A 23,719-nucleotide genomic window follows, 5' to 3' on the forward strand; every position below is an offset into this window, starting at 1 on the left:
TAAGATATTATCAGCTATTTAGCTATTATCTAAATTAGCAAAAATATCTGCTAATTTGGATATTAGCTAAAATATCCGCTATATCAGATATTTGGATATTAGGAACTTGTACATTTTTTGTATTGAATTTTTTTACTTAGTAAGTGATGGATATTAAGATATTATCAGATATTTAGCTATTATCTAAATTAGCCAAAATATCTGCTAATTTAGATATTATCTGAAATATCCGCTATATCAGATATTTGGATATTAGGAACTTATAAAATGTTTATTGAAATTGTTTACTTAGTAAGTGATGGATATTAAGATATTATCAGATATTTAGCTATTATCTAAATTAGCCAAAATATCTGCTAATTTAGATATTATCTGAAATATCCGCTATATCAGATATTTGGATATTAGGAACTTATAAACAAAAAAATTAAAATGTTTTTACTTCGTAAGTGATGGATATTAAGATGTTATCAGATATTTAGCTATTATCTAAAATAGCCAAAATATCTGCTAATTAATATTAGCTCAAGAACGACGCATACATCATGCATAATGTGTTAGTTCATAAAAGATGTGAAATTAATATGCCTGAGAACCATTTAATGAACAGCCTAGAATGATGGATCATGCATGTTGTCTTCTAGTTCATAATAGTATAATCCTAAACGATGGATATAGTTGAAAAAGACTTTTAAAGAACGACGCATATTGTATGTGAATGTATTAATGTAGTTATATATACATACAGCCTGTCTCAAAAAATATTGTGCAAGTGAAAAGCGCCCTCTTTGGCAATTACAAAATTACTGTTGTGATATAATGTTTACATCAATGTCACGGGCGCAGTCTGAGCTCTCAAATGCCGTTTGTTCTGTTCAATTTGCTTGTTCCAATTTCGAGATATGTTTATTTAACAACGAAAGGGTAAAATCACAATTGTGCCACTTTTACTAGGGAAGATAGCTGTAAATCAATGATAGCTGATGTTGATTCGTCTAATGTACTCCCCCTTTCGGGGCGCACGCATTATACGCATCAACATCAGCACTATTTTCTAATATCTCTCCCAACAAGTAATATGCGTTCATTACCCTATAACATGTATAAGTGCGCAATATTTGCTTGTCTTTTAACATGTCTTAAGTGACTAACAGAGGCGGATTTAAGGAAAAGGGCCCTGTCAGCAAAATATCCCGGGGGCCCAATAGTAAAGAGTTGACTCGGAGCGTTCCTGATTTTTTTTTCGTCGGGAGGAGGGCAAGAAAAAAATGGACAGTGAGCATTAGTTCGGCGCAATGTTATGAGATATGTGCGCGTAGTGCGCAAATATACATTTCTTTTCATACTATTTGAAGTAAAAGTTGATGTACATTTGGTAAATTTCTCGCGAACGCCCGAAAATTTCCAAATTCACAATATTCTATACCCAAATCGGGGTTTATAAGATTTGTGAGAGTTTAAACGGTAGGTACTAAAGAACAAGGAATATTTCCTTTTCTGTTTTTGCTTGATAGTCAAGCAAGCAAAATCCCAGATTAAGGTCCAGAATCAGTTTTAATATCATAATAAATCTGACCTCAGGGAATAGCAAGCTAATACGTTAGTACATGTACGCGTGAATGTTGACATTAGGGGGATGGGGTTGGAAAAATTCTGAAATCCAGGACATTTTGGCGAGAAAACAATTTTATGCGCGCGAAAAATTTTGCCATTTTGAAACTAAACTGTTAAAAGTTTGCATGGTGCACAAGCGGGATTTATCCCCCATCCCCAATATACCCCGCCGGATCTACGCCTATGCACCCTAGTCTGTTTTAGCCCAAAATGAAGGTGAATTTTGCTATATAGGGCCAGTGCGCTTTGCGCGGGCAAAATTGTACCCTATTTTGGCCCAAAACATGGTGTTTAGGTCTAAAAGGAAGATGCACAGGGCAATTTTGGGGCCCTGGGCCCATCCGGGTCCTGTAGCCCATAATATTTGACATTATGGGGCTCATGTACCCATGAAAGGTACACTGCCCAAGTGCTGGGTGTACCAACTCAGAACCATGAACTGTTATCTCTCTCTCTCTGTGTCAGGTGGCGCTGTGTAGCGCTGCTGTGGTCTTCACAAGAGTACGCCATCTCACTCGATCTGATGCCAAGTGCGTTGCACCTTGCATTCCCTGGTTAGAAACCAGCTTCACGTCATTAGTCCAAGATGTTGGTGGACGTCCTCTTCCTCGTTTGCCTTCCATAGCCCCTTGCAAAATCTGTTTTTCTACACCTCCATGTTTCCTGACAATATGGCCAAAGTACTTCAGCTTTCTCTCCCTTATGCCGCTTCTGATGGTTAGACTTGTACCAACATTGTCGAGGATCCAGGAATTTGTTCTCCTGTCTTTCCATGTCACTCGTAGAAGCCTCCTGTAACACCACATCTCAAAAGCATCTACTCTTTTCCTATCATTCTTGGTCATAGCCCAAGACTCGCATCCATAAGTGGCAATGGAAAACACAGTTGCACGAAGTAGGCGTACCTTGAGGTCAATGGATAGGCCTCTGCTTTTCCATATGCTTGACATGCCCTGCACAGTTGTCCTTGCAATAGCCAGTCTTCTCTTAATTGCAGTTGTGCTGTCACCACTGTTGTTAATCATTGAACCCAGATATTCAAATTGCTTCACCTCCTCAATCTGCTGTCCATCTATCACAAACTCATCACTTTTCCGCTCTCTGTCTACAACCATTATTGTTGTCTTCTTTGTGTTCAGGAGAAGGTGTTTTTCTTCGCTGGCCTCTTTGATGCGCTTCAAAAGATCAATCAGCTCTACTCTGCTGCTACAAATAAGAGTGGTATCATCGGCGTACCTCAGGTTAGTAATTCTTGTACCGCCAAACTTCACTCCACCTTCAAACCCCTCCAAAGCTGTTCTCATTATGTCTTCAGAGTAGATGTTAAATAGGTTTGGTGATAGCACACAGCCCTGTCGTAAGCCTCTTCCAATCTTGAACCAATCTGTGTCTCCACTACTTGTTCTGACTGCCGATTCTTGGTCTTCATATAAGCAGCTGATCAGATCCACAAGATGACTTGGGAAACCCATCTTTTCATAGTTTCCCACATCTGAGGGTGGCTAACACAGTCAAAAGCTTTACTGTAATCTATGAAGCACATGTAAAGAGGAAGTCTATGCTCTCTGCATTTCTCAATCACATTCCTGATATTGACAATTTGGTCCCTAGTACCCCTTCCTTCACGAAATCCTGCCTGCTCATCAGCTACTGTTATATTTTGCTTTAAATTACTTTTTTTAAACATTTAGGCCCTGGGGCAGAGGGCCGCAAATGTTAAACTTAAAACAAAGGGCCAAGTGGGCCAATAATAGTTGACATTTGGAGCTCTCATGTACCCATAAATAGTAATTGAGAAACGAATGGTCCTTTGTATTGACATTTGGGCCCCAGGAACTCTTGATCTTGGATATCTGCTGGGCCAAAATTGGCCAAATTAAGAGGAAAGACCTTTAGGCCACCGTCCACATACAGGGGTCCTTTGTAGTTTTAGAGCCAGCTTTGATGATACCCTTATATCTAACATCTAACATTGGGGGCCCTGTGCCCATACTAGATGACCTACTTGTATTGTGAGAAATTGTATTCCCGAATATTACATTTGGCCCCTGGGGCCCTTGATCTTTGACCTCTTGCTGGGTCCAAAACGGGCAAAATGAAACTTTTTAAGAATCATAAATAGGCCTACTGGCATAAATAGAATGTCCTCTTGCATGCACGGGCATATATATAACCTTTTCAGTACTATTCTACCAACCGCACCTTTGAACCTTGTAGAAGACAATTAAAAAAAAAAAAAAAAAAAAAGCAGGAGGGCCCTTTGTCCAAAATAACAAGGGAGCCTTGCTGACTTGCTGACAGCTTAAATCCGCCACTGGTGACTAAGAGAACAGTATTTACCATGATAAAATCATTGACATGCACATGTAAAACAGCAGAATGTGAAATCCATTTTTACAACAGAATGTGAAATATTTATTTATCTTTTAAGGGAGGTGGAATGGGCGTGGTCCAAGACCCCTCAAAAAAATTTTCCAAAAAATTTTTTTTGCCATATTTTGTTTAAGAAAATCATAAGCTATCAGGTCAGCCAGATAAAGTTAAAAATTTCCTTTTCAAAATGCGAATTTGAGGGGAATTTCATCTCTTTCAATTTAAAACGATTTATGGCAGCGTTGACTTGCTATACATGCCGTAACCAGTTTGGTTTACGACTGGTGGGAGACTAATCAACGAATCAGCTGATCAGCTGGATTGGTATATATATGTACACACATGCGAAGAAGAATTCCAGTCATCTTATTCTTTCTAGTGAATAATTCATCCACTAATATTACTTTTACTGATATCCTGGCATGCCTGGAGAAAGAAAGAGGCGTCGTTAGCAGCTATCACCTATATTAAGTAAGTACTTCAGTCTAAAAATATGTGTGACGTGTGTTTAGTAACTTAGCCCGGGTAACAACATGGGTAAGCTTAAAGTAAACATGATAAAGATATTTAGCATTCTCTCGGTCGGGGCTGTTCCCGGGCATGCCGGGGACTGTTCTATCTATTGCACTATACCTACTTCTGACGTAGGGGCTGTGCAATAATTATGAGCCCGGGGGGGTTGCGGGGTGGGGGTGGGTGCGATGTAAAATTGCCACCCCCCACCTGGAAAAAAGTCCACTTGTACAAAATAAGCACCCCCCTAATGCCCTATAAAAATTCCTGGCGGTAAAATGGGGGGGGGGGGTGCCAAGAAATTTTTATCGAGCCGAAAGGGGTGGGGCAAGCAATTTTTGGCAAGCCGAGCCGAGGGGGGGGGGGCAAGTGATTTTTGGCACACATGGGTGCCTTGCTCCAAGTTGCTCGAGAAGAGATAGCCAAGAATGTGTTCACCGATAGCTTCACATTCTATAGGTATGCCAGGCAAACACATTTGCTAGTCAGCCAAATTCGCCGACAATGTCAATGCATTTTTACATAGAAATTTAAAACTTGTGCCCGAAGAAAGAAACCTACATAAATATGTTTTCTATACTTCACTTGACCCAAATATATGATTTTTATGGTGATAAGTCACTCGCACATGGAATTTTATAGGTATTTCGATAGCAGTTCAATTAAAAAAAGCTGCTATCATAATGAGACTAAGATCTAGAAACACCCCCGAAATGCCGTTTTGGGGAATTTTGCTAGCTGAATCTTTTTGACATTGTTTGATGAAAGTCAATCTTTGACAAGATGTAACTTTGCTACGGAAAGTGCTATGAAAAAAAAGTTTTCAGTTTTGGCTTTGTTTACTCAAGGGCTTTAATTTGATATATAAAATGATGCAGTTTGATGGCAAATTTGAATTCACCTAGCATACCTACATTCTAGAGACCATTGCATTCAAAATCTAGTCGGATTCGCTGAAGCATGAAACGTACCGTGTAAAGCAATGGAAGTTCAGAAGTAAAATAGTAAATTACACAGCTGATCACGACAGACGATCGCATCAAAAATGTTGCTAAAATTAAACTTTAGCAAAATTTTAGACTGTTCAAAATAGGCAAATCTTGCTCAAAAGATACCGTACTGTAGTTGACTCATCAAAATAACTTTCATCCAAATTTCAACATTTAAACAGAATAAATATAACAAAAGATTGCACCGCTGTCCCACCGAAAAACATTTTAGCAATGCACTCTAGCATCGAATGCGTAACTATCGTGTGCAAAAAAAAATTGAAATTCGAAGCTAGAGTTATCAAGTAAGGGGCGCCTTTTAAATAAAACACTCTAAAATGGCTTTATAAAGGAAAACAGTTACGGAAACACTTTGCCAATTTCCTGCTCGCTGCGTTCACAACAAGTATCATGTAGATTAGGCTTCCTCAAATATGTTGAAGTGCCACATGAAATAAAAGAAAACAGCAAAGTGCCACTCAATGGCTGCTTTAGCACCTGGGGTGGGGGAGCCAGAGGGGTGTCCCTCCTGTGAAGCTATCGATTTAAAAAAAATTGAGGTGCAAATGACGCCATTTGGTGCAATATTTTGTACTATTTTAGCCGTTGGTAGAGGACATAAAAAAGGGCAGAATGGCAGTCAGGAAGGGCATATTTTACCTGTATCAAATTTTGTGTCAATAAAATACATCATATAAAAAATTCGATATATACATCATGCATTATCTATAGTATATTCCTTTGCTAAATCGTAAATAAAAATTGAAATGTAGAATATTGGAGATATTCCTGCTGGATGAAGTTTGATCAAGGCATTTGATTTGATTTTTATTTTATCCATTCTGAGGGATAAATCACAAATAGTACCACAAATAGTCTTGGAAGCTACAATCAAGGAATTTAATAGTTGGTACACCTTGACAATATGTTGGAACTCTTCATTGCCGCTCTGAGAGTTAAGTGAAATTAGTATAACTATGTTTGATGAGAAGTACATACCTTCTCCTTTCCTCTTCCTCCCCATTCCCCTCAATCAATGTTGGGGAGACTGGAGAGCCCAATGGAAAAAGTGCTTTCATCAACATTGAACTGGGGGAGAGGGGTGGCGATTTACATTTAGTATGCCCGAGTGTACCAACATTAATTTCTTTGATTGTAGGGCTTAGGCAGCCAGCAAATGTTACACACCCAAATTTGTACACGTCCAGTTTTTGCCCACATGGCCTATACTTTGTACACAAATGTTTAAATTTACACACCCAGTTTTTTCAATTTACACACCCAAACCTTCAAATCTTGCCTAAGACCCTGCAAAGTGATCCATGGATGTTCTTTAATAAAATTATTTTTTATGTGCAAATGCCCCCTGCCCCCGAGTAGTGCCACCACTGTTTAGAACTGAGGTATACTTTTATTTAGACATTTGATGAATTTAGTTGTACAGCTGTCTTTCAAAAGTTTCTTTAAGGGTGGTTATTAGGAGAAGGGAACTAATTATGGTGAATACAGTACCTGTAGGCTACTTGTGTGACGTTGACAGCTAAATAAATTTGAGCCAATTTTGTAACTTTCATTCAATCTCCATGAACTTTGCCAGTAAGTGTTATAATTATACTGAACTGTTTTACTACTTCCAGATGGTGGAGCTTACTACAGGCATGGCAGTGTTTGTGTTTCCAAGTACACTGGATATGGAGAAGACATTTGCAAAACTATGTAGAAGATTGATGTATGATTTTTACAGTGGGGCAGAACAGGATTAGATGTGATCAAACAAGACCATGAATGACACACACCAGCCATTGTTGGTAAGAACAGCTATTCCCGTATATATGTTTCTTTTCATGTTGCCTGGTGTAGCTAGGGGTTGTGCGCCAAGGGCAAGGATACAAAATGGATGTGCCCCAAAGCTGTGAAAGTACCAACTTGTCAAAATTATCACTTGGTCATTTTGTGAAATGCAGTTATACAAATATCTAGAAACAAAATCAGTGGCTCCAGAATAGGGTACATCTCGTGCCCCCCATCACCTCATGTCACACAAATTTCTTGTCCCCATTGCAAATTTAAAATTATTCCAAAGTCGTTTTGGGGGTCAATAGCCATACCATATGCATAAGGCAGCTATTTTATTCATGCATTGTGTACATTACAAATGACTGCTGTACTACTAGTAACTTAGTCCTTACTACTATCAATGAATAAAAGATGATCAAAATAACAGCTTACTCAAAAAATAACAAGGCCAAGTTTATGTAAACAAAATTGGCTGCCATTTGCTGTCTTTACTGTGTAATTGTGAATACATAACGTTACTGTTTTGTGCCAACTTTGACCTGTTAGGCTGATACTACTACAGAAGAGTGATCGCACATTTGCACATTTATAGACCTTGCTCAATTTGATGAGACAGCAGTCACAGCACCCAATATGTTAAAAGAATGGAGGCTGAGGTTCTTCAAATCTTCAGATGGGAGTTCTCAGCAGAGGTGGTGTATATCGTGAAGTTGTGGATAGGTAGTGGTGAGCAAACTCAGAAGTTTAAAATTCTAGAGCATTGTAGATGCTAGGCCAGATGAAAGACAAAGTATGAAGCAGAATGACGTAAATAATCATGACACATATATGCCTTATTGGAACTGGATTTGGGAAACCCTCATCAGTGTCTACAGAAATGACTCCATCTGCAGCCCTTGCTGATCTAGCTGTGCAATGTGCATGATCCTTGGATCACACTTCATATTCCAGAGATAAACAATATGGTCCTGATTTCCTTTCCCCAGAATGTTGAGACTCTGAAGCATACATGTACCAAAGCATCACTCAATGACATTAATGCCCTCAATATCAATGAGCGTTGAGCATGGAGTAAAACCCAGCTCTGATTTCCTGCGAGTGCCAATCGAAGATATCCAATCTCAAGATTTGAAGAACCTCAGCCCTCTGGCTAGCCCTCTAAGTTTCCTCCCTCATGACCAGCACTTGAATCCTATCACAACTTTTGGGCTTGGCAAGTCCATGATCAGGGATGTAGCTACAGTGGGCGGTGGTGGGCGGTAGAGCCCACCAATCGGTTTTGGAGCCTATCACTCTGCTCCAATTTTAGCATTGGAGCCCACCACTCAGAGGCCAAAATTGCAGCATTTTATTGAATTAGTTAAGAATTTGGTATATTTTGGCAAACAATTTCCACCTGGGAACCAAGGGAGAACAATGCCAGTGCATTGATTGGTCACCCCAGGTTAAATAAGAAATAAATAAATAAATAAATAAATAAATATAGTAAGAAATTATAGTGAAACCATCACTAGATAAAGTGCTCAACTATAAAATATAGGAGCGAAATATATTATTATTAGTGAAATTACCACATCGTAATACAAATTTGTTTCGTATGGATGGTTTCACCCATCCACATTCGTCAGTTGCAATGTGTAAAATGACAAAGAATATGTCTTGAGTTTTGATGCGCGCGCAAGAGGAATTAACGCAACCGCGTATCTTAAAGTTGCGCAACACAATACGCGTCTTAAGTGCGTATCCATGTCTGGGCCTACTTATTGCTAAACATGCTAAAAGAGCGACTTATTTATAGTTACACAGTAAATGTTTTTTTCTATGCCTGCAGCCACTTGCTAGTTCGTTTCTGTGGTTCAAGGTTGACATTTGTGGTTTAGTTATAATAAAGTATTTCTCAGTAATGCATAGATTGCATTTTTTGCTGCTGGTAGAGTACGATTTACTTCGAGCAATAATTCTCCATTTGATGGAATATGATACTTTCTTATCATTAAGGTTCCAGATGTAGTTGCTCAGAGCGGTGGCGTATCTTTGATTTACATTTTTGAAGGTACTGTTATGGACATTGAATCTTGTTTTAATTGCTGCCGATAAGACAACTAACTTCTACAAGCTAAAACCTGAACAATATAACAAGCTTTTGGAAGAAAATAGTAAAGGGGGGTGAACGGGAGCTGACTACAAGGCGACATGATATCTCAGATATAATAACTGGAGATGGATAATTATTGTAGATGCATATATTTCATGATAGGAATGCATTGAAATGACATTATCAATTAAATTATAAATTTTATTTAATGCTTTATAGTGTCAAAACGACACAGGATAAATGAGAAGGCAAGGTTGCCTTCAGGGGAACCGGTTTTCGTCTGCGCAATATAGCCAGGCTCATCAGCCGCACAGTTAAACTGTATCAGGGATAAAGTATATTAAAAGCATATAAACTTCACACAAGTACTCCCCGAGTTTTTTTTTATCTTTTATTCACAAGAATTCCTGTGACAATAATTTGTTAAAATAAATTGTAGGGTAGTTACTTGTTTTCAGCATTATATTTAATAGCCATTGGCTTTCTGTGGATATACCAATCCTTCATGATGAGTTAGATTGACATTTTCGAATTTTCACATTGGATGTTCTTTATTTCGAGATATTTCTCTGAGACTGAGGTTTAAAAGAGCCACTTTCAAGTCATTTGGTAATTATCTATTTTAATTATGGGATATTTGACTTGTATAGACCATTTAGTGTCTGGGATTATGATATAATGCAACTCTGTTGTATGAGGTTGCTACCCTTTGTCAAATCTTGGTCTTTTTGAAGTTTCAAGTGGCTCTGAAAAGAGCCGTTTGTTTTGCATACACTGACTGGTTGCTGTGCACGTTATCTTTCCGTAGACGGCAGATATCATGACTAGACCCACCTGTGACATGGAACTTAGATCAAACATTCAGATCTTGCACTCAGGCCTTATTTCATTAATGAGAACTTGTTAATTCGTGCGGTACAATTTGCATTAGACTCGCCGTGTATTACAATACACAGCGGTAATGCTGATGTTAACATGTCCGCTCAAATTCTCTCCTTTTGGCCGGCCTTTCAAATATTTCCAGTCTGATCATGAATCTCCATGTGAAGATAAATATTCCAAGTCTTGTCATTGATTCTTGTGTGTGTAATCTTTACTCTAGCATTTTAAATTGCGAGAGCAGTTTCGCCGTATAATGCACGCAGTACAGTGCTGCCGTGCGCCAATTTTGGCTTGCCACATAACGCCTACACACACATCGGTATCGCTTGATGTCTGAATGCGGAGTGCTGCTCGCACTTCCGGGTTTCAGTTTATATATCTCTCAATGCGGACGTGATTGAAATCAGCCAATCGCCAACTCGCCAACTTTTTACAAATTGTGCTAGTTTGTGTTGATATTTTTTTTGTTTGTTTGCTTTACCCTGATATTCAAGGTGCAAAATCTTACTGGATGCTTTGAGCTATCAATCTCCCATGACATGGTGGCATTCGATCGGTTAAATTGCGTAGGATAATTATAACACCGCCATTTTCAGGTGTTTGTTTGATGTTTTTTCACAAATGCCCCATTGATTTCAATGGTAATTTTGAATGTAGTCCGAGATCGAAGTTTAAAAGAGCCACCTTCAAGTCATTTGTCAGTTTTGAATTTTTATTATGGGATATTTGACTTGTATAGACCATCGGTGTTTGGGATTATGATATAATACAACATTAATGCTTAATGTTGCTACCCTATGTTAGCTTGTGGTCTTTTTGATGTTTCGGTGGCTCTGAAAAGAGCCGTTTGATTTGCATGCAGTGATTAGTTTTTTTGGTCAGACACAATAAGCTGACTTTGTTTTAACTCATCCAAATAGGCTTTGGTTTCTTATTCACAAGTGTACATTTCTCTTATTTATTTTTCTTTTCAATTATGATATTGTGCATGTAGTTATATTTATAACTATTGGTTTATAACAACCCGGTTTTTTTTGGTTTCTTCTTCCCGAAAAAAACGGGTTGTTCCAGCACAAAGTGATATAATTGTCTTAGTGTTGGAATTTTATGCGTAATGTAATTTTCAACATCGCATATTTAAACTTGTGAATTCCAGCTCAAAATGGCATATTAAAGTATAAGTTATTTTGACAATTTTTGCCAAAAATTGATAATATCTGTTTTTCCTTCAAAGTCAACTTTAATTGAGGGCTGACATTTCATGCACATAATTGTATAATATATATTATATGGATATTGGTAGGGCCCTACCTGATGTGCATGTATATTATCCTCAAATTCTTTTTGTTAACTTTAACAACATTGGATAGATTTCCAGTAGATATTATTATAATAGTGTACATGTCATCGACATTGTACTAGAGATCTCACAATCCTTGAATCCGCCAGACCAACAATGGATCTGAAACACTAGATCGCAGTTTCTACTCTCGGTATAAGTGTGATACCACCGTTCTCCTGTACCCGGGTGTAGTTCAGGGCACGGGCTCTTTCGTCAAAGTAAAGGGGGTGAACGGGAGCTGACTACAAGGCGACATGATATCTCAGATATAATAACTGGAGATGGATAATTATTGTAGATGCATATATTTCATGATAGGAATGCATTGAAATGACATTATCAATTAAATTATAAATTTTATTTAATGCTTTATAGTGTCAAAACGACACAGGATAAATGAGAAGGCAAGGTTGCCTTCAACGGGAACCGGTTTTCGCCTGCGCAATATAGCCAGGCTCATCAGCCGCACAGTTAAACTGTATCAGGGATAAAGTATATTAAAAGCATATAAACTTCACACAAGTACTCCCCGAGTTTTTTTGATATCTTTTATTCACAAGAATTCCTGTGACAATAATTTGTTAAAATAAATTGTAGGGTAGTTACTTGTTTTCAGCATTATATTTAATAGCCATTGGCTTTCTGTGGATATACCAATCCTTCATGATGAGTTAGATTGACATTTTCGAATTTTCACATTGGATGTTCTTTATTTCGAGATATTTCTCTGAGACTGAGGTTTAAAAGAGCCACTTTCAAGTCATTTGGTAATTATCTATTTTAATTATGGGATATTTGACTTGTATAGACCATTTAGTGTCTGGGATTATGATATAATGCAACTCTGTTGTATGAGGTTGCTACCCTTTGTCAAATCTTGGTCTTTTTGAAGTTTCAAGTGGCTCTGAAAAGAGCCGTTTGTTTTGCATACACTGACTGGTTGCTGTGCACGTTATCTTTCCGTAGACGGCAGATATCATGACTAGACCCACCTGTGACATGGAACTTAGATCAAACATTCAGATCTTGCACTCAGGCCTTATTTCATTAATGAGAACTTGTTAATTCGTGCGGTACAATTTGCATTAGACTCGCCGTGTATTACAATACACAGCGGTAATGCTGATGTTAACATGTCCGCTCAAATTCTCTCCTTTTGGCCGGCCTTTCAAATATTTCCAGTCTGATCATGAATCTCCATGTGAAGATAAATATTCCAAGTCTTGTCATTGATTCTTGTGTGTGTAATCTTTACTCTAGCATTTTAAATTGCGAGAGCAGTTTCGCCGTATAATGCACGCAGTACAGTGCTGCCGTCTCGATCGCTGTGTGATTGCATAGTGTGCGCCAATTTTGGCTTGCCACATAACGCCTACACACACATCGGTATCGCTTGATGTCTGAATGCGGAGTGCTGCTCGCACTTCCGGGTTTCAGTTTATATATCTCTCCACTGCGGACGTGATCGAAAGCAACCAATCGCCAACTCGCCAACTTTTTACAAATTGTGCTAGTTTGTGTTGATATTTTTTGTGTTTGTTTGCTTTACCCTGATATTCAAGGTGCAAAATCTTACTGGATGCTTTGAGCTATCAATCTCCCATGACATGGTGGCATTCGATCGGTTAAATTGCGTAGGATAATTATAACACCGCCATTTTCAGGTGTTTGTTTGATGTTTTTCACAAATGCCCCATTGATTTCAATGGTAATTTTGAATGTAGTCCGAGATCGAAGTTTAAAAGAGCCACCTTCAAGTCATTTGTCAGTTTTGAATTTTTATTATGGGATATTTGACTTGTATAGACCATCGGTGTTTGGGATTATGATATAATACAACATTAATGCTTAATGTTGCTACCCTATGTTAGCTTGTGGTCTTTTGATGTTTCGGTGGCTCTGAAAAGAGCCGTTTGATTTGCATGCAGTGATTAGTTTTTTGGTAAGACACAATAAGCTGACTTTGTTTTAACTCATCCAAATAGGCTTTGGTTTCTTATTCACAAGTGTACATTTCTCTTATTTATTTTTCTTTTCAATTATGATATTGTGCATGTAGTTATATTTATAACTATTGGTTTATAACAACCCGATTTTTTGGTTTCTTCTTCCCGAAAAAACGGGTTGTTCCAACACAAAGTGATATAATTGTCTTAGTGTTGGAATTTTATGCGTAATGTAATTTTCAACATCGCATATTTAAACTTGTGAATTCCAGCTCAAAATGGCATATTAAAGTATAAGTTATTTTTGACAATTTTGCCAAAAATTGATAATATCTGTTTTTCCTTCAAAGTCAACTTTAATTGAGGGCTGACATTTCATGCACATAATTGTATAATATATATTATATGGATATTGGTAGGGCCCTACCTGATGTGCATGTATATTATCCTCAAATTCTTTTTGTTAACTTTAACAACATTGGATAGATTTCCAGTAGATATTATTATAATAGTGTACATGTCATCGACATTGTACTAGAGATCTCACAATCCTTGAATCCGCCAGACCAACAATGGATCTGAAACACTAGATCGCAGTTTCTACTCTCGGTATAAGTGTGATACCACCGTTCTCCTGTACCCGGGTGTAGTTCAGGGCACGGGCTCTTTCGTCAAAGTAAAGGGGGGTGAACGGGAGCTGACTACAAGGCGACATGATATCTCAGATATAATAACTGGAGATGGATAATTATTGTAGATGCATATATTTCATGATAGGAATGCATTGAAATGACATTATCAATTAAATTATAAATTTTATTTAATGCTTTATAGTGTCAAAACGACACAGGATAAATGAGAAGGCAAGGTTGCCTTCAACGGGAACCAGTTTTCGCCTGCGCAATATAGCCAGGCTCATCAGCCGCACAGTTAAACTGTATCAGGGATAAAGTATATTAAAAGCATATAAACTTCACACAAGTACTCCCCGAGTTTTTTTGATATCTTTTATTCACAAGAATTCCTGTGACAATAATTTGTTAAAATAAATTGTAGGGTAGTTACTTGTTTTCAGCATTATATTTAATAGCCATTGGCTTTCTGTGGATATACCAATCCTTCATGATGAGTTAGATTGACATTTTCGAATTTTCACATTGGATGTTCTTTATTTCGAGATATTTCTCTGAGACTGAGGTTTAAAAGAGCCACTTTCAAGTCATTTGGTAATTATCTATTTTAATTATGGGATATTTGACTTGTATAGACCATTTAGTGTCTGGGATTATGATATAATGCAACTCTGTTGTATGAGAGGTTGCTACCCTTTGTCAAATCTTGGTCTTTTGAAGTTTCAAGTGGCTCTGAAAAGAGCCGTTTGTTTTGCATACACTGACTGGTTGCTGTGCACGTTATCTTTCCGTAGACGGCAGATATCATGACTAGACCCACCTGTGACATGGAACTTAGATCAAACATTCAGATCTTGCACTCAGGCCTTATTTCATTAATGAGAACTTGTTAATTCGTGCGGTACAATTTGCATTAGACTCGCCGTGTATTACAATACACAGCGGTAATGCTGATGTTAACATGTCCGCTCAAATTCTCTCCTTTTGGCCGGCCTTTCAAATATTTCCAGTCTGATCATGAATCTCCATGTGAAGATAAATATTCCAAGTCTTGTCATTGATTCTTGTGTGTGTAATCTTTACTCTAGCATTTTAAATTGCGAGAGCAGTTTCGCCGTATAATGCACGCAGTACAGTGCTGCCGTCTCGATCGCTGTGTGATTGCATAGTGTGCGCCAATTTTGGCTTGCCACATAACGCCTACACACACATCGGTATCGCTTGATGTCTGAATGCGGAGTGCTGCTCGCACTTCCGGGTTTCAGTTTATATATCTCTCAATGCGGACGTGATTGAAATCAGCCAAGCGCCAGCGCGGCAACTTTTTACAAATTGTGCTAGTTTGTGTTGATATTTTTGTGTTTGTTTGCTTTACCCTGATATTCAAGGTGCAAAATCTTACTGGATGCTTTGAGCTATCAATCTCCCATGACATGGTGGCATTCGATCGGTTAAATTGCGTAGGATAATTATAACACCGCCATTTTCAGGTGTTTGTTTGATGTTTTTCACAAATGCCCCATTGATTTCAATGGTAATTTTGAATGTAGTCCGAGATCGAAGTTTAAAAGAGCCACCTTCAAGTCATTTGTCAGTTTTGAATTTTTATTATGGGATATTTGACTTGTATAGACCATCGGTGTTTGGGATTATGATATAATACAACATTAATGCTTAATGTTGCTACCCTATGTTAGCTTGTGGTCTTTTTGATGTTTCGGTGGCTCTGAAAAGAGCCGTTTGATTTGCATGCAGTGATTAGTTTTTTTGGTAAGACACAATAAGCTGACTTTGTTTTAACTCATCCAAATAGGCTTTGGTTTCTTATTCACAAGTGTACATTTCTCTTATTTATTTTTCTTTTCAATTATGATATTGTGCATGTAGTTATATTTATAACTATTGGTTTATAACAACCCGATTTTTTTTGGTTTCTTCTTTCTTTAAAAAACGGGTTGTTTCAGCACAAAGTGATATAATTGTCTTAGTGTTGGAATTTTATGCGTAATGTAATTTTCAACATCGCATATTTAAACTTGTGAATTCCAGCTCAAAATAGCATATTAAAGTATAAGTTATTTTTGACAATTTTGCCAAAAATTGATAATATCTGTTTTTCCTTCAAAGTCAACTTTAATTGAGGGCTGACATTTCATGCACATAATTGTATAATATATATTATATGGATATTGGTAGGGCCCTACCTGATGTGCATGTATATTATCCTCAAATTCTTTTTGTTAACTTTAACAACATTGGATAGATTTCCAGTAGATATTATTATAATAGTGTACATGTCATCGACATTGTACTAGAGATCTCACAATCCTTGAATCCGCCAGACCAACAATGGATCTGAAACACTAGATCGCAGTTTCTACTCTCGGTATAAGTGTGATACCACCGTTCTCCTGTACCCGGGTGTAGTTCAGGGCACGGGCTCTTTCGTCAAAGTAAAGGGGGGTGAACGGGAGCTGACTACAAGGCGACATGATATCTCAGATATAATAACTGGAGATGGATAATTATTGTAGATGCATATATTTCATGATAGGAATGCATTGAAATGACATTATCAATTAAATTATAAATTTTATTTAATGCTTTATAGTGTCAAAACGACACAGGATAAATGAGAAGGCAAGGTTGCCTTCAACGGGAACCAGTTTTCGCCTGCGCAATATAGCCAGGCTCATCAGCCGCACAGTTAAACTGTATCAGGGATAAAGTATATTAAAAGCATATAAACTTCACACAAGTACTCCCCGAGTTTTTTGATATCTTTTATTCACAAGAATTCCTGTGACAATAATTTGTTAAAATAAATTGTAGGGTAGTTACTTGTTTTCAGCATTATATTTAATAGCCATTGGCTTTCTGTGGATATACCAATCCTTCATGATGAGTTAGATTGACATTTTCGAATTTTCACATTGGATGTTCTTTATTTCGAGATATTTCTCTGAGACTGAGGTTTAAAAGAGCCACTTTCAAGTCATTTGGTAATTATCTATTTTAATTATGGGATATTTGACTTGTATAGACCATTTAGTGTCTGGGATTATGATATAATGCAACTCTGTTGTATGAGGTTGCTACCCTTTGTCAAATCTTGGTCTTTTTGAAGTTTCAAGTGGCTCTGAAAAGAGCCGTTTGTTTTGCATACACTGACTGGTTGCTGTGCACGTTATCTTTCCGTAGACGGCAGATATCATGACTAGACCCACCTGTGACATGGAACTTAGATCAAACATTCAGATCTTGCATTCAGGCCTTATTTCATTAATGAGAACTTGTTAATTCGTGCGGTACAATTTGCATTAGACTCGCCGTGTATTACAATACACAGCGGTAATGCTGATGTTAACATGTCCGCTCAAATTCTCTCCTTTTGGCCGGCCTTTCAAATATTTCCAGTCTGATCATGAATCTCCATGTGAAGATAAATATTCCAAGTCTTGTCATTGATTCTTGTGTGTGTAATCTTTACTCTAGCATTTTAAATTGCGAGAGCAGTTTCGCCGTATAATGCACGCAGTACAGTGCTGCCGTCTCGATCGCTGTGTGATTGCATAGTGTGCGCCAATTTTGGCTTGCCACATAACGCCTACACACACATCGGTATCGCTTGATGTCTGAATGCGGAGTGCTGCTCGCACTTCCGGGTTTCAGTTTATATATCTCTCCAATGCGGACGTGATTGAAATCAGCCAATCGCCAACTCGCCAACTTTTTACAAATTGTGCTAGTTTGTGTTGATATTTTTTGTGTTTGTTTGCTTTACCCTGATATTCAAGGTGCAAAATCTTACTGGATGCTTTGAGCTATCAATCTCCCATGACATGGTGGCATTCGATCGGTTAAATTGCGTAGGATAATTATAACACCGCCATTTTCAGGTGTTTGTTTGATGTTTTTTCACAAATGCCCCATTGATTTCAATGGTAATTTTGAATGTAGTCCGAGATCGAAGTTTAAAGAGCCACCTTCAAGTCATTTGTCAGTTTTGAATTTTTATTATGGGATATTTGACTTGTATAGACCATCGGTGTTTGGGATTATGATATAATACAACATTAATGCTTAATGTTGCTACCCTATGTTAGCTTGTGGTCTTTTTGATGTTTCGGTGGCTCTGAAAAGAGCCGTTTGATTTGCATGCAGTGATTAGTTTTTTGGTAAGACACAATAAGCTGACTTTGTTTTAACTCATCCAAATAGGCTTTGGTTTCTTATTCACAAGTGTACATTTCTCTTATTTATTTTTCTTTTCAATTATGATATTGTGCATGTAGTTATATTTATAACTATTGGTTTATAACAACCCGATTTTTTTTGGTTTCTTCTTCCCGAAAAAAACGGGTTGTTCCAGCACAAAGTGATATAATTGTCTTAGTGTTGGAATTTTATGCGTAATGTAATTTTCAACATCGCATATTTAAACTTGTGAATTCCAGCTCAAAATGGCATATTAAAGTATAAGTTATTTTTGACAATTTTGCCAAAAATTGATAATATCTGTTTTTCCTTCAAAGTCAACTTTAATTGAGGGCTGACATTTCATGCACATAATTGTATAATATATATTATATGGATATTGGTAGGGCCCTACCTGATGTGCATGTATATTATCCTCAAATTCTTTTTGTTAACTTTAACAACATTGGATAGATTTCCAGTAGATATTATTATAATAGTGTACATGTCATCGACATTGTACTAGAGATCTCACAATCCTTGAATCCGCCAGACCAACAATGGATCTGAAACACTAGATCGCAGTTTCTACTCTCGGTATAAGTGTGATACCACCGTTCTCCTGTACCCGGGTGTAGTTCAGGGCACGGGCTCTTTCGTCAAAGTAAAGGGGGTGAACGGGAGCTGACTACAAGGCGACATGATATCTCAGATATAATAACTGGAGATGGATAATTATTGTAGATGCATATATTTAATGATAGGAATGCATTGAAATGACATTATCAATTAAATTATAAATTTTATTTAATGCTTTATAGTGTCAAAACGACACAGGATAAATGAGAAGGCAAGGTTGCCTTCAACGGGAACCGGTTTTCGCCTGCGCAATATAGCCAGGCTCATCAGCCGCACAGTTAAACTGTATCAGGGATAAAGTATATTAAAAGCATATAAACTTCACACAAGTACTCCCCGAGTTTTTTTGATATCTTTTATTCACAAGAATTCCTGTGACAATAATTTGTTAAAATAAATTGTAGGGTAGTTACTTGTTTTCAGCATTATATTTAATAGCCATTGGCTTTCTGTGGATATACCAATCCTTCATGATGAGTTAGATTGACATTTTCGAATTTTCACATTGGATGTTCTTTATTTCGAGATATTTCTCTGAGACTGAGGTTTAAAAGAGCCACTTTCAAGTCATTTGGTAATTATCTATTTTAATTATGGGATATTTGACTTGTATAGACCATTTAGTGTCTGGGATTATGATATAATGCAACTCTGTTGTATGAGGTTGCTACCCTTTGTCAAATCTTGGTCTTTTTGAAGTTTCAAGTGGCTCTGAAAAGAGCCGTTTGTTTTGCATACACTGACTGGTTGCTGTGCACGTTATCTTTCCGTAGACGGCAGATATCATGACTAGACCCACCTGTGACATGGAACTTAGATCAAACATTCAGATCTTGCATTCAGGCCTTATTTCATTAATGAGAACTTGTTAATTCGTGCGGTACAATTTGCATTAGACTCGCCGTGTATTACAATACACAGCGGTAATGCTGATGTTAACATGTCCGCTCAAATTCTCTCCTTTTGGCCGGCCTTTCAAATATTTCCAGTCTGATCATGAATCTCCATGTGAAGATAAATATTCCAAGTCTTGTCATTGATTCTTGTGTGTGTAATCTTTACTCTAGCATTTTAAATTGCGAGAGCAGTTTCGCCGTATAATGCACGCAGTACAGTGCTGCCGTCTCGATCGCTGTGTGATTGCATAGTGTGCGCCAATTTTGGCTTGCCACATAACGCCTACACACACATCGGTATCGCTTGATGTCTGAATGCGGAGTGCTGCTCGCACTTCCGGGTTTCAGTTTATATATCTCTCCAATGCGGACGTGATTGAAATCAGCCAATCGCCAACTCGCCAACTTTTTACAAATTGTGCTAGTTTGTGTTGATATTTTTGTGTTTGTTTTTTACCCTGATATTCAAGGTGCAAAATCTTACTGGATGCTTTGAGCTATCAATCTCCCATGACATGGTGGCATTCGATCGGTTAAATTGCGTAGGATAATTATAACACCGCCATTTTCAGGTGTTTGTTTGATGTTTTTTCACAAATGCCCCATTGATTTCAATGGTAATTTTGAATGTAGTCCGAGATCGAAGTTTAAAAGAGCCACCTTCAAGTCATTTGTCAGTTTTGAATTTTTATTATGGGATATTTGACTTGTATAGACCATCGGTGTTTGGGATTATGATATAATACAACATTAATGCTTAATGTTGCTACCCTATGTTAGCTTGTGGTCTTTTTGATGTTTCGGTGGCTCTGAAAAGAGCCGTTTGATTTGCATGCAGTGATTAGTTTTTTGGTAAGACACAATAAGCTGACTTTGTTTTAACTCATCCAAATAGGCTTTGGTTTCTTATTCACAAGTGTACATTTCTCTTATTTATTTTTCTTTTCAATTATGATATTGTGCATGTAGTTATATTTATAACTATTGGTTTATAACAACCCGATTTTTTTTGGTTTCTTCTTCCCGAAAAAAACGGGTTCTTTCAGCACCATGTGATATAATTGTCTTAGTGTTGGAATTTTATGCGTAATGTAATTTTCAACATCGCATATTTAAACTTGTGAATTCCAGCTCAAAATGGCATATTAAAGTATAAGTTATTTTTGACAATTTTTGCCAAAAATTGATAATATCTGTTTTTCCTTCAAAGTCAACTTTAATTGAGGGCTGACATTTCATGCACATAATTGTATAATATATATTATATGGATATTGGTAGGGCCCTACCTGATGTGCATGTATATTATCCTCAAATTCTTTTTGTTAACTTTAACAACATTGGATAGATTTCCAGTAGATATTATTATAATAGTGTACATGTCATCGACATTGTACTAGAGATCTCACAATCCTTGAATCCGCCAGACCAACAATGGATCTGAAACACTAGATCGCGGTTTCTACTCTCGGTATAAGTGTGATACCACCGTTCTCCTGTACCCGGGTGTAGTTCAGGGCACGGGCTCTTTCGTCAAAGTAAAGGGGGGTGAACGGGAGCTGACTACAAGGCGACATGATATCTCAGATATAATAACTGGAGATGGATAATTATTGTAGATGCATATATTTCATGATAGGAATGCATTGAAATGACATTATCAATTAAATTATAAATTTTATTTAATGCTTTATAGTGTCAAAACGACACAGGATAAATGAGAAGGCAAGGTTGCCTTCAACGGGAACCGGTTTTCGCCTGCGCAATATAGCCAGGCTCATCAGCCGCACAGTTAAACTGTATCAGGGATAAAGTATATTAAAAGCATATAAACTTCACACAAGTACTCCCCGAGTTTTTTGATATCTTTTATTCACAAGAATTCTGTGACAATAATTTGTTAAAATAAATTGTAGGGTAGTTACTTGTTTTCAGCATTATATTTAATAGCCATTGGCTTTCTGTGGATATACCAATCCTTCATGATGAGTTAGATTGACATTTTCGAATTTTCACATTGGATGTTCTTTATTTCGAGATATTTCTCTGAGACTGAGGTTTAAAAGAGCCACTTTCAAGTCATTTGGTAATTATCTATTTTAATTATGGGATATTTGACTTGTATAGACCATTTAGTGTCTGGGATTATGATATAATGCAACTCTGTTGTATGAGGTTGCTACCCTTTGTCAAATCTTGGTCTTTTTGAAGTTTCAAGTGGCTCTGAAAAGAGCCGTTTGTTTTGCATACACTGACTGGTTGCTGTGCACGTTATCTTTCCGTAGACGGCAGATATCATGACTAGACCCACCTGTGACATGGAACTTAGATCAAACATTCAGATCTTGCATTCAGGCCTTATTTCATTAATGAGAACTTGTTAATTCGTGCGGTACAATTTGCATTAGACTCGCCGTGTATTACAATACACAGCGGTAATGCTGATGTTAACATGTCCGCTCAAATTCTCTCCTTTTGGCCGGCCTTTCAAATATTTCCAGTCTGATCATGAATCTCCATGTGAAGATAAATATTCCAAGTCTTGTCATTGATTCTTGTGTGTGTAATCTTTACTCTAGCATTTTAAATTGCGAGAGCAGTTTCGCCGTATAATGCACGCAGTACAGTGCTGCCGTCTCGATCGCTGTGTGATTGCATAGTGTGCGCCAATTTTGGCTTGCCACATAACGCCTACACACACATCGGTATCGCTTGATGTCTGAATGCGGAGTGCTGCTCGCACTTCCGGGTTTCAGTTTATATATCTCTCCAATGCGGACGTGATTGAAATCAGCCAATCGCCAACTCGCCAACTTTTTACAAATTGTGCTAGTTTGTGTTGATATTTTTGTGTTTGTTTGCTTTACCCTGATATTCAAGGTGCAAAATCTTACTGGATGCTTTGAGCTATCAATCTCCCATGACATGGTGGCATTCGATCGGTTAAAATTGCGTAGGATAATTATAACACCGCCATTTTCAGGTGTTTGTTTGATGTTTTTTCACAAATGCCCCATTGATTTCAATGGTAATTTTGAATGTAGTCCGAGATCGAAGTTTAAAAGAGCCACCTTCAAGTCATTTGTCAGTTTTGAATTTTTATTATGGGATATTTGACTTGTATAGACCATCGGTGTTTGGGATTATGATATAATACAACATTAATGCTTAATGTTGCTACCCTATGTTAGCTTGTGGTCTTTTTGATGTTTCGGTGGCTCTGAAAAGAGCCGTTTGATTTGCATGCAGTGATTAGTTTTTTGGTAAGACACAATAAGCTGACTTTGTTTTAACTCATCCAAATAGGCTTTGGTTTCTTATTCACAAGTGTACATTTCTCTTATTTATTTTTCTTTTCAATTATGATATTGTGCATGTAGTTATATTTATAACTATTGGTTTATAACAACCCGATTTTTTTTTGTTTCTTCTTCCCGAAAAAAACGGGTTGTTTCAGCACAAAGTGATATAATTGTCTTAGTGTTGGAATTTTATGCGTAATGTAATTTTCAACATCGCATATTTAAACTTGTGAATTCCAGCTCAAAATGGCATATTAAAGTATAAGTTATTTTTGACAATTTTTGCCAAAAAATTGATAATATCTGTTTTTTCCTTCAAAGTCAACTTTAATTGAGGGCTGACATTTCATGCACATAATTGTATAATATATATTATATGGATATTGGTAGGGCCCTACCTAATGTGCATGTATATTATCCTCAAATTCTTTTTGTTAACTTTAACAACATTGGATAGATTTCCAGTAGATATTATTATAATAGTGTACATGTCATCGACATTGT

At 37.3% G+C, this 23,719-nt stretch overlaps 1 long non-coding RNA gene across 1 annotated transcript; it reads left to right on the top strand.

Annotated features, from left to right (window-relative positions):
- The first annotated feature begins 4,057 nt into the window (after positions 1-4,057).
- LOC140149838 (uncharacterized) lies at positions 4,058-7,977 on the top strand. The gene is made up of 3 exons (XR_011858750.1): positions 4,058-4,458; positions 7,127-7,297; positions 7,833-7,977. It is a non-coding gene; the product is annotated as an uncharacterized lncRNA (long non-coding RNA).
- The last annotated feature ends 15,742 nt before the right edge of the window (positions 7,978-23,719 follow it).

Source organism: Amphiura filiformis, chromosome 4 (assembly GCF_039555335.1).
Source record: "Amphiura filiformis chromosome 4, Afil_fr2py, whole genome shotgun sequence".
Taxonomy (NCBI): Eukaryota; Metazoa; Echinodermata; class Ophiuroidea; order Amphilepidida; family Amphiuridae; genus Amphiura; species Amphiura filiformis.